General features: G+C 37.3%; 1 long non-coding RNA gene across 1 annotated transcript; it reads left to right on the forward strand.

Annotated features, from left to right (window-relative positions):
• Positions 1 to 9,314: 9,314 nt before the first annotated feature.
• LOC117673826 (uncharacterized) lies at positions 9,315 to 10,709 on the forward strand. Its single transcript, XR_004593584.3, has 2 exons — positions 9,315 to 9,403; positions 10,349 to 10,709. It is a non-coding gene; the product is annotated as an uncharacterized LOC117673826 (long non-coding RNA).
• The last annotated feature ends 942 nt before the right edge of the window (positions 10,710 to 11,651 follow it).

Genomic DNA, 11,651 nt, shown 5'->3' on the forward strand with positions numbered 1-11,651 from the left:
ATGCTGAACAATAAATCTTTTAGCTGTAAGTAAGATGCATAAAATTCATTTTCTTTGTCCAGAAGTCAACTTCCATGTAATAGGAATAAACTTCAAAAGAATAGATATGTTTGAAAATACTGAATCTCAAAGCTGAGTTAATGAATGTAATAACCTCTTTCCCAAATGGGACAATTACTGGACACTGTAGAAATCTAAATAAAGCATTTATTTCACTACATCTTCAACAACAAAGCCATTTACTTCATCCTTTTCTACCTAAATGCAATGAAATCATATTATATCTTGCTGAGAAATATGTAGTTTAAAATCTGTTAAATGTTGCGATTTTTAACATCTCTTTTTACTGATTTAAGTAAAATATACAAACAAAAAGAAAGAAAGAAAAGAAAAAAGATGCATATATAAATGATAGTTGCACAAATATTTTTTTAAAAAGCAAAACAAGCAAACAAAATATCTGATAGCCCCTTTTTTATTTCTCTGTCTCTAATCTCCTCCTCCCTCCAGGCACTATTTCATGTTTGTATACTTTTATACTTTAATTTGGACATTATTACTAATTCTTGAATGAGAAGTGAAACATCTTCATAGAAAAAGCAGAAAGTCCAGTTGCCTCTTGAAAAAGCACCTTTGGGACAACCATGACCTGGATGACTGAGAATCTCCATAGACATATACAGATATATGGGTGTGCAGAGGTGAGGTGGGTTCCATCAACCACCTTCAACATGATAATGTCCCTATTGGGACCCCAATCCAGATGGCAGAGCCAGCCAGGCTCTTGTGGAAGGTCAGGACGGTGGGAGCAGATCTCACCCCCAAAAGACATGAGCATACTGATAATGTTCCAAAAGACATGAGGGTACTGATAATACTGCATACCACACTGATGTATGACTTTGGTCAGTGGACTTGTCTTGATGTTGCTTATCATTTGTTTCCTATTCATACTGGTGAACACTGATCTGACTTTTAATATTGTTTTTTCATGCAGGGCTTTTAATTTATCTTCTTACAGTCATTCTGCTTTCTATTTTTCCCCCTTTTTCCCAAGAGCCACCTTGACTATGTTCCCCCCCCCCATATTTAACTTTGTATTACCTTTTTATCCTTCACTGATTTTATCACTGTTTTCATTATAAACTTTCAGATCAATCATGCTTTTAGGTTTCTATCCGTTCCTTCACCATGTATTAAATATGAAATACATATTAAAGTATGTATTTCAAAGAAACTTGGCCCGATCACTTTTTTTTTTTTTTTACATTCCCTTGTTTTGTTTTTACCCATTGATTCACAACACTTACTTTACATTCGGAATGTTGTACAATATTTCCTCAAACTCATCTCTGTTTCTTCCATTATTAGAAGTCATGGTGGTGCAGTGGGTTAGAATGCAGCATTGCAAATTGACTCTGCCTATTGCCAGGAGTTCGATCCTGACCAGCTCAAGATTCACTCAGCATTCTATCCTTCCCAGGTCAGTAAAATGAGGACCCAGATAGTTGGGGGCAATATGCTGACTCTGTAGATCACTTAGAGAGGGCTACAAGTTGGTATATAAATTGAGGAGCCTTGGTGGCGCAGCAGACTAAAGTGCTGTTAAGTAGCACTTAGCTGCCAGCTGCCTGCAATTACTGCAAGTTCAAATCTCACCAGGCTCAAGGTTGACTCAGCCTTCCATCCTTCCGAGGTAGGTAAAATGAGGACCCGGATTGTGGGGGCAATAAACTGACTTTGTATAAAAAGAACACCGCTTGAAGGGGGTGGGGGGTGAAAGCCCTACTAAGCAGGTATATACAAAAGTATGAAGGCTATTGCTTAACGCATTGTAAGCCACCCTGAGTCTCCGGAGAAGGGCGGCATATAAATCGAACCAATAAAATAAAATAAGTGCTATTGCTATTGCTGTTATCTCCTTGAAAGGCTGGATTGAAAAAATGCTCAAGAACCCAACATTCACAAACATCATTCACTAAAGCATAATATTATTAATTCATATTTTCTGACATAATTTTTAGCCCTTTCCTTTATAACTAAACCTACTCCTTCACATGCATGCATGTATTTATTAAAGTCGTTCCACACACAGGATCCATTCATCTTCATTCAGATCTATTAGATCCCTTCCCATTCCTCTTAGTTTCAGAGCCACACAACATTTATATTTTGTTTTATTTCATTTGTTAATTCATGCTCTTCACCAGTGTTTTCTCTTACATTCCAAGTTACAGTCTTCTGTATGCTCTGTTGTCACCAGATGGACTTCAACTGCCCATAATGGCTTTAATCAATCAAGGTTTTTACAGAATGCTTTTTAATAACCCAGTGAAAATGTAAACTAATTTAATAGCCTTAGCTGTACTAGTGCCACATACAGCAGTTCCTGCTAAAAATAAGAACAGTACCAATCAATTTGGATACATTTTGGCTAGCATGCCAGAAGTGCAATCAAAGCTCAATATTTCTCCAGGAATACCCAGGCAATTCTATGCAAAGGAGGAACTCTAGTCTTGAGACGACCTTGCAAGCCAACTCATTGTCTGCATCCTGTGGTAATATAGTATACTGATTTATTACAGATATGTTTTAGAAAGGAGAAAACATCATGGGACATAATCTATATTCAGTCTGAATTAAAGTTCTATGTCATTTTAAATGAAATTGAGTCTCATTTGGATTTTGCATTGGCCCTACCGAATACTTTTTGTGGGGCAGCCACCACCATACAATTCAATGGCTAAACACTCAAAATGTTATATATCCCACCTTGTATTTATTTAGTTAGTTTGTCAAAGATGTGGATTCGACCGGAAGCATCACGGCGAGACAGTCGGGAATTAGCAGGCTCTGATGAGCCCCGTGAAATCCTGGGCTGATGAACCACTGCAGGGGGTCTTTGGACCAGATCTGTCCTGCAGGGACAGAGAAGAAAGAGAGGCACCTTGGAAGACCAAGAGGAACAGGAAAGTTCCTCGGAGGTCGGAGGTTTTTCTCTCTGACTTAATGGGGGGGGCAGCGGCCATTACGATCACCAGTAAACTGGGGCAACCGGATTAAGCAATGGGCAGGAGCGGAGAATTGAACAGAATATTGAAGCCGGGTGAGTGATATTTAACTCATAGGCAGAAAGAAAGAAAAAAAAGACTTTTAAAATAACTGTAAAGTCATGGAGCTATAATAGCGGCTAATAGGCATGAAAGACGGAAGAAGAAGATTAAGGCGGAAGTTATAAAGTGATAAAATCCAACTAGAAATTTGTTTTGGATTTAAGTAATTGGAGAACTTAAAAAAAATTAGAAGAATTAAGAACCCGAAAAGATTCTTTTTTAAAGAGAGGAAGATTAAAAGAATAAAGAAAAATTTGTAATTGAAGGACTAGCTAATGACTTTAAACTGAAACTAAATTGGAATGCAATGTGCAATTTGGACTATGTATATTTGGACTGAATTTTAAATTATTTTGGTGCATATAAAGATGAAAAAGAAGAAAGGGGGGAAAAAAGTCAAACAAGCTAAAACTGTTACAGTGAATTGCAACTAAAATGGATGCCTTTCAAGTTTCTTACTTGTAACTACTTGTAATTGTAGATTGTAGAGAACCATCTTCAGGAGGAAAAAAATATTACATCACTGAATTTTTTGTTTTGGAAAAAGAAAGGGAAAAAACTTGGACTTTGAAAGGGATAACAGCATGTAAGAAAGTTCAAGGAGGATTTGTTTGTTCACAAGTGTTTTGGCTTGGAGAAAACAGAAAAAAAAAGAGAACTATAACGTAACTTCAATTGGAATAATATCAACTTAAAAAGAACAAAATGGTGCAGGAACTGAAGGAAATGATGATAACGATGTACTTTTCATTGAAAACTGAAATAAGGGAAATGGAAATGACTAAAATGATGCATGGAAAATTGAAACTTGATGATCAGAAAATTGACTTAGGATATACTCAAGCTGAAAAAGAAACAACAAATGAGAAGCAAGAAAAAGAGACTGATAATAAAGAAGAAGACAAAGACAAGGAGACTGATTATGGAAAATTAAATGATTATTTGGGTAGCAATAATAAAAAGGAGAACTTTAAAAATTACATGGGGCTTAATGATGGAAAAAATAGAAAAAGGGAAAAGAAACAACAAAAAGAAAAGAGGGTGAAATAGAAAGAATATAAAAAACTTAAATGATTACACTGGGATTGTCAGTGAGAAAATAAGAAAAAAGGGAAAGGGATGGAAAATAATGGGAAAGATACAGCAAAATAAAAGAGTTTATGGTTTTAAAAAACAAAATCATTATGGGACTAACAGTGGAAAGATAAGAAAAAGGGAAAGGAGAGTTCAGGATTTTAAAATACAAAAAAGAAGAAGGGGAAAGAGAAAAATAAAATAAAATATAAAGATGGGAAGGGAGAAAGAAATGGAAGAGGAATATGGGGTAAAGGAAATGACTACTAGGGTATTGGATTATGGAATAATTAGATATATTTAACTGGTCCTTATAAAATGTTATAAAAAGGCTGAAGTGTATTATTTGGAATAGTTGATAAAGAAAAAACTATTTGAGATTGGAATAAAAGAATTTAAGAAAATAGTTGGGAATTGTATTATGTTATTTGAATTTAAAATTAGGGGCATTGGAGTAAAATTGATATTAAATTGATTCTTTAACTAATTAGTGAAACTATGATGTCTGGAATATAAGAGACAGAAGTATAAATAATTGATGTAGTAATAGAATGGTAAATAATAAACCATTTAAGTTAATATGAAGAAATGAACTGTATCTTTAAGGAAGTGAGTATAAAATATATGGATGAATGATGAATGTAAGAATTGGAATATTTTTAATTAATGAAGGGTACTGTAACAAATGGAATATTTTTAATTATATATTTGGAACTTAACTAAATAAGAAAAGAAAGTTGAAATGATATTGGATTATGAGCTACTTAGATACATTTAATTCATCTCTATAAAAATGTTGAAATCTACTATTTGGAATAATTAGTAAAGAAAAAACTATTTGAGATTGGAATGAGAGAATTTAAGAAAATAATTGGGAATTGTATTATGTTATATGAATTTAAATATGGGGTATTGAAGTAAGATTGATATTTAATTGATTTTTTTCTTTATTGAATATGTTTAACTGTTGAAATGTATTATTTGGAATAGTTGATAAAAGAATTATTGGTGAGTAGAATAAGAGAATTTAAGGAAATAATTGGGGATTGTATTATGTTCTGTGAATTTAAATTTAGGGGCTCAGATTTTACGGAGGGAAAAGAAAAAAGGAATTATACTAGCATGAGACATCAAGATGAAGTGTAATATTGGTTCTTTAAATTTAGAGAAAATAAAAGATATGAAAAAAAAATTGAATATATAAAATTGTGTTAAAGATGAACAAAAATCTGTACAAATTTAAAACCGGGCCAATATTCTGTTCAGAAAAGATGCATTGTATGTTTGTTTGTGTGTTTTAAAAAATAAAAAAACTTTACAAAAAAAAAGTTTGTCAAGCATGTATGAGAAAACAAGTATAAATATGGACACAACATATAAGTATAAACAGGTGTAAGCATATACATCATAAATGAGTATGAATAAATGGGAACAGTAGGACAGGGACGGTAGGCACGCTGGTGCACTTATGCAAGCCCCATTACAGACCTCTTAGGAATGGAGTGAGGTCCACAGTGGACAGTTTAAGGTTTAATTTTTCGGTGTTTGAGGATATAACATCAGAGTCAGGAAGTGAATTCCAGGCATTGACCACTCTGTTGCTGAAGTCATATTTTTAGCAATCGAGTTTGGAGCAGTTCACTTTGAGTTTGTATCTATTGTTTGCCCGTGTATTATTGCAGTTGAAGCTGAAGTACTCATTGACAGGTAGGATGTTGTAGCAGACAATTTTGTGTACTAAGCTTAGGTCAGACCATAGGTGGCGTAGTTATAGGTTGTCCAGGTCCAAAATTTCAAGCCTGGTGGTATAAGGTTTATGGTGGCATCTGCATGGAGGAGAAAGTGGAAAGTGGTACATAGACAGGAAAGTGATACATAGACTTGGGGGGGGGAGGGCAAAAAGCCCTACTAAGCAGGTATATACAAAAGTATGAAGGCTATTGCTTAATGCATTGTAAGCTGCCCTGAGTCTCCGGAAAAGGGCGGCATATAAATCGAACCAATAAATAAATAAATAAATAGATAGTCCAGAACTGCATAGAGCAGGGATCCTCCTAGTGTATACGCTACTTCATATTTGAAGCAGATAAAGTTGGAGTACCATGCATTGAATCACAGGCATATATAATTGTAAATGATAATTAATTATAAGTAGCGATAAGGAAACTTATTCTGTTTATGGAAAGCCTCATTTGGGGGATATCTTGTTATTGCACAAAATGTGTCTTGGGAAAATGTGCCTCCTTTGGCATACAACCCCTTCCTATTTAGATATTTTCTGAACACCAGTTCGGAGGCAACAGCATCATTTCGACACATATTTTCTCTGTGGCAACTTTTTTTCTCTAATGATTGAGTTTTCCTCTTCTCCATTTCACTTTCTTTCTTTGTTGCATTTTTCATTTTTATTGCATTGCCTTGAGGCCAATCTCTGCCGCCTTGGGATATATAGCTTCAAAAGTTTTTTTTTTCTTAGCCAAGTGTTTTAACCTACAGCAGTAAAACTACCCTAAGTGATGGATATTTTCAGTTTTGTGGAAGATGACATATCTTGCAGTCTTGCAACACTGCCAGGCAATCAACAGCCCAAACCAGCAGCATTTATATTTGAAAGGTAAGGTGACCAGACGTCCCGCTTTTGGCGGGACAGTCCCGCTTTTGAGCAATTTGTCCCGCGTCCCGCGGCGTTTCAAAAAAGTCCCGATTTTTCTTGAGCCCCAGCTGATGGCTAGAAGAAAAAAAAACTGTTTAAACTCTTGCCCGGGGCTTCAAAGGGCCGCCCTACAGGCAATCAGTGTAAAGCAGTTTTTTTTTCCCCTAGCTAAGCTTCAGAAACGAAACCGAAACCAGGGTCTTTGGTGCAGCGTGACAAAATGAGGCAGAGAGAGATTTATTTTTATTTTTATTTTTCCTCCCCAAAAAAGGTAGGTGAAAAACTGCAAACAATGGGAAATTTAGGAGGAGAGTTCAAGATTTTAAAACACAAAGGAAAAAAAGCTGTATTTAACTAGGGAATTGTAATAATTGAGATACTATTAATTGTATATTGTGTTGAAAGCAGAAATGGTTAAGTTGTGGTTCGGAGGAATATATGGGAGAAATTATTTGGTTTATTATTATTGGTAAATATAATTAATTGATTTGTAAGAAATTGGATTGCATGGAAATAATTGGAATATTCATGTTCATATTGATTAATATACAAAAAAGATAGTTTTATAACTAATTGATTTATATTAAAATGTTGAATTTGTATTAAACAACTGTATTACATAATTACATAATTAAACAATGTGAGGATGGATATAAAAATAGATGACAATGGGAAGGGGTATAATATAGAATAGAAGGGAAAAATTGAATTTGATTAAGATTAGAGATGAGGATGAAGGGTAATATTGGTTTTTTTAAAAAATAGATGAGGAATAAATATGGCAAAAAGGAAATATAGAAATTGTAAATTTAATTGAAATGACTAAACGCTGTTTAAATTTGTGAACCAGCCAAATATTCTGTTCAAAGAAAATACATTGTATGTTTGTATGTGTGTTTCTAATTATTGCTATTTATTCATATTTGTTCTCTTTTATTCTTTAAAGTTTAACAATTCATTCTTTATCTTAATATCTTTATATTGCTTGGGGTTGGCTTTCTTCCCTTTCATCTTTTTTATTGTACAGCAATCTTTCTCCTCAAACCTACCACCTCTCTTTTCTTTCCTTCTTACTTTCTCTTCCCCCCACCCTCTTTTTCTCCTCCCTACTTCCTCTTTCTTTCTCCTTCTCCTCCTCTCTTCCTCCCTCTCTTACCCTCACTCCTACTCTAATTTCCATTCCTTCATCCCTCTCTATTGCTGTAATCCTTTAATGCATATGGACTACTCAGAGGGCTGAAAAAGTTATTTTTGACTGGTCCTCACACTTTTGACCAGTCCTCGAACTTATGACTGTCCTCACATTTTACATTTTTGCCCTATCTTGTCATCATGGTGAAGAGAAGCAGTTGTGAAATGAGTGACATGGTTGTTAAGAATGGTGCATGGGCATAAATGTGAGGATGGTCATAAGTGTGAGGACCAGTCAAAAGTGCAAGGACCTGTCAGAAATGACTTTTTTCAGCTCTCTGGTTAGTCCTTTTGTGCATATGGACTACTCAGAGGGCTGAAAAAGTTATTTTTGACTGGTCCTCACACTTTTGACCAGTCCTCGAACTTACGACTGTCCTCACATTTTACATTTTTGCCCTATCTTGTCACCATGTTGAAGAGAAGCAGTTGTGAAATGAGTGACATGGTTGTTAAGAATGCTGCACGGGCATAAATGTGAGGATGGTCATAAGTGTGAAGACCAGTCAAAAGTGCGAGGACCTGTCAGAAATGACTTTTTTCAGCCCTCTGGTTAGTCCTTTTGTGCATATGGACTACTCAGAGGGCTGAAAAAGTTATTTTTGACTGGTCCTCACACTTTTGACCAGTCCTCGAACTTACGACTGTCCTCACATTTTACATTTTTGCCCTATCTTGTCACCTTGTTGAAGAGAAGCAGTTGTGAAATGAGTGACATGGTTGTTAAAAATGCTGCACGGGCATAAATGTGAGGATGGTCATAAGTGTGAGGACCAGTCAAAAGTGTGAGGACCTGTCAGAAATGACTTTTCAGCCCTCTGAGTAGTCCCTATACACATAGACATGGCCACCCGGTCACATGACCAGGTAGCCACGCCCACCCAGTCACATGGCCTCCAAGCCACACCCACACAATAAGCCACGCCCACAATGGTGTCCTTCTTACCAATGTTAAAATCTGTTCACCTTACCCTATAGACATAGCCACGCCCACCCGGTCACATGACCAGCTAGCCACGCCCACCCAGTCACATGACCAGCTAGCCACGCCCACAAAATAAGCCACGCCCACAATGTCCCTCTTTACCAATGTTAAAATCTGGTCACCTTATTGAAAGGAGATAGTAATACTGACCCTCAAGGAGTGACATACATAAGTCCCATTTTCACCTGTTTGTTCCAAGCTGGTTCTACCTAGGACTTTTCTGACCTTGGCCTAAATCCTAAAATGCAACAAGATTACCATGGTCTAAGACTAGTGGTGGGATTCAGCCGGTTCAGGCCAATTCGGGCAAACAGGTAGCTAAATTGATGGCTGCCTCCACCTCCTGCCCCTTCCAGGAGTCCCCATGTGCCCCATTTTGACTCCCAGGTAAGTGCAGGGAGGCCTCCTAGGCCAAAATGGGGCACTGGGGGGGGATGCGGCATGCTCCCCCCATGGCCCATTTTTACTCCCAGGAAGCCTCTTAGGCCCAAAATGGGATGCGGGGGTAGATGCAGTATCTCCCTGTGGCCTGTTTTCACTCCCAGGAGGCTTCAGGGAGGCTTCCTAGGCCCAAAATGGGGCACAGAGGGCCCCAGCACATCCCCCCGGCCCGTTTTTACTCCCAGGGAGGTGCAGGAGGCTGAATGCTGCCTGTCACATCCCCTGGCCACACCCACCATGGCCATGCCCATCCAGCCGGTCGTTAGGGCAGAGAACTGGTTGTTAAATTATTTGAATCCCACCACTGTCTAAGACCAATCTGAAAGTCCACCCTTGGAGGTTCTTCTGGATCCTACTATTGTAGCTTCTCATACTGAACATAAAACTGAGCTTTCAGTAAAATCTTGATTTTTGCAAACCATTTTGGGGTGGGATGTCCGTTCACTTGAAATGTCCATTGTATCCAAAACATACTTTTGTGTGTTTGTAATAAGGCCTGTATTTGAGAACCAGTTTGGTATAAGGCACCAGGCTAGAAACTGGGAGAATACGAGTTTTAACCCTGCCTTGAGCATAACACCAACTGGGTGACATACGATATTTCTCTATATTAGCCCTTCTCCATTGCCAAGTTACACTTGCTTTTAGGACATGAGACCCAATCACCTAAATTACATTTTGGTGTAGCACAATAAATAAGTAATTCTAAATCAGTTGATAAATTAACCTTATGCTAAAATTTCTGAATAGATGAAATTCAGATTTTATTTCCCTGAAGAACCTCTTATTTACATAAGGACAGAATTGGTAAAAACTAGACTGAGTCTTTATAATTCCAGCAAGGTTGTTTAAGAAAGTGGGTTTAACGCATAGATAATTTCTTATTTGCAGGTTAGACTCAGGACTTTGAAGACGGAACCTTTTTCTTGACTGGGTAATACAACTATCAATCTTCTGAAAGAAGCTGATTTTCATTTACCAACTATTAAACTGATAAGAGTGAAAAGAAAAGTACAAGGGAAGAGAAAAGAAAATGAAAGTGTCTGACTTTCAACAGGAGACCAAGATGATCTCTCTCCAACTACTTACTCTGCAATGAACATGTGCTGAAGCTTGAGAGCTTATTTAAGGAGATAATATGCAAGTCATTTAGCTAAGTTGCTAAATTGATTTTATTTGGAGTTCTTTCAGTGTGATTGTTATCTCTGCTTGTTCTTTCATTTCCCTTTTGTCAATAAACTTGTGTTTGGCTGAGTTTGTTTTGTGTGAGACTTATTAAAACTTTTCCCCACATGCATAACTCTAGAACTGTATAGCTGTCCTGGTGTTTCAGACTAGCCCAACATCGTCCAATAAAGTTCAGTATTTTTTTTTAATTTGGGGCAGTAAGACTTCCTTTCTATTTTTGGGAGAAGCCTTGGGTAGAAGGACTAAGAAATTCTAGCTGGACAGCCAATGTCTGTGTGTCAGGTTCAGCCTGACTGGTGGCACCTATAATGCAATGACTCTGTTTTATTGGTACATCTTTAAAAGATAGAATCTGCCAGAGATTTCTAAAGTATCCCATATCTCCCAGATTTTAAGATCACGATAATAATACCTTCAGCGCAGTGGTGGGTTTTTACCGGTTCACCCCGGTTCGGGCAAATTGGTAGTGGCGGCGGCAGCAGACTCCATCCACCCACCTGGACGTCATCATGGATGCTCTGCGCATGCGCAGAAGGTTCTGCGCATGCACAAAAGCACCACACGCATGTGCGCTCACAGTTCCAAACCGGTAGCGAAGGTAAGTGGAACCCACTACTGCACCAGAGCCTTGCAATGCCTACAAGTAAGATGGCATGACTGTGGTTCTTCCAGCATTGGTTCTGTTAAGAACTCCTCTTATATTGCAAAGTTATCTACTTGCAAAGCTCTGCAGGTAATTCAGTCAATGTCATTTCTTGATACCAATTGTTTCAGTGAATGTATAGCTACTAATCAATGACTCCTATTAGGGAGCCCAGTAATGTTGTCTAGGGATTTGGGGAGCTCAGATCCAACACATCTGGGAGGGATCAAGAAGGAGAAAGTTTAGCTAACTGAATACTGCCTACTATCATTGTCAGCAGCTCTTTATGGATTCATATAGCAATTTTCTCCCAGCCTGCATGACCCTCTCATAATATATTTGAGCAGGGTATTGATATAAATG

This window comes from Pantherophis guttatus, chromosome 2, assembly GCF_059756535.1.
Source record: "Pantherophis guttatus breed Tessera chromosome 2, ASM5975653v1, whole genome shotgun sequence".
Lineage (NCBI taxonomy): Eukaryota > Metazoa > Chordata > Lepidosauria > Squamata > Colubridae > Pantherophis > Pantherophis guttatus.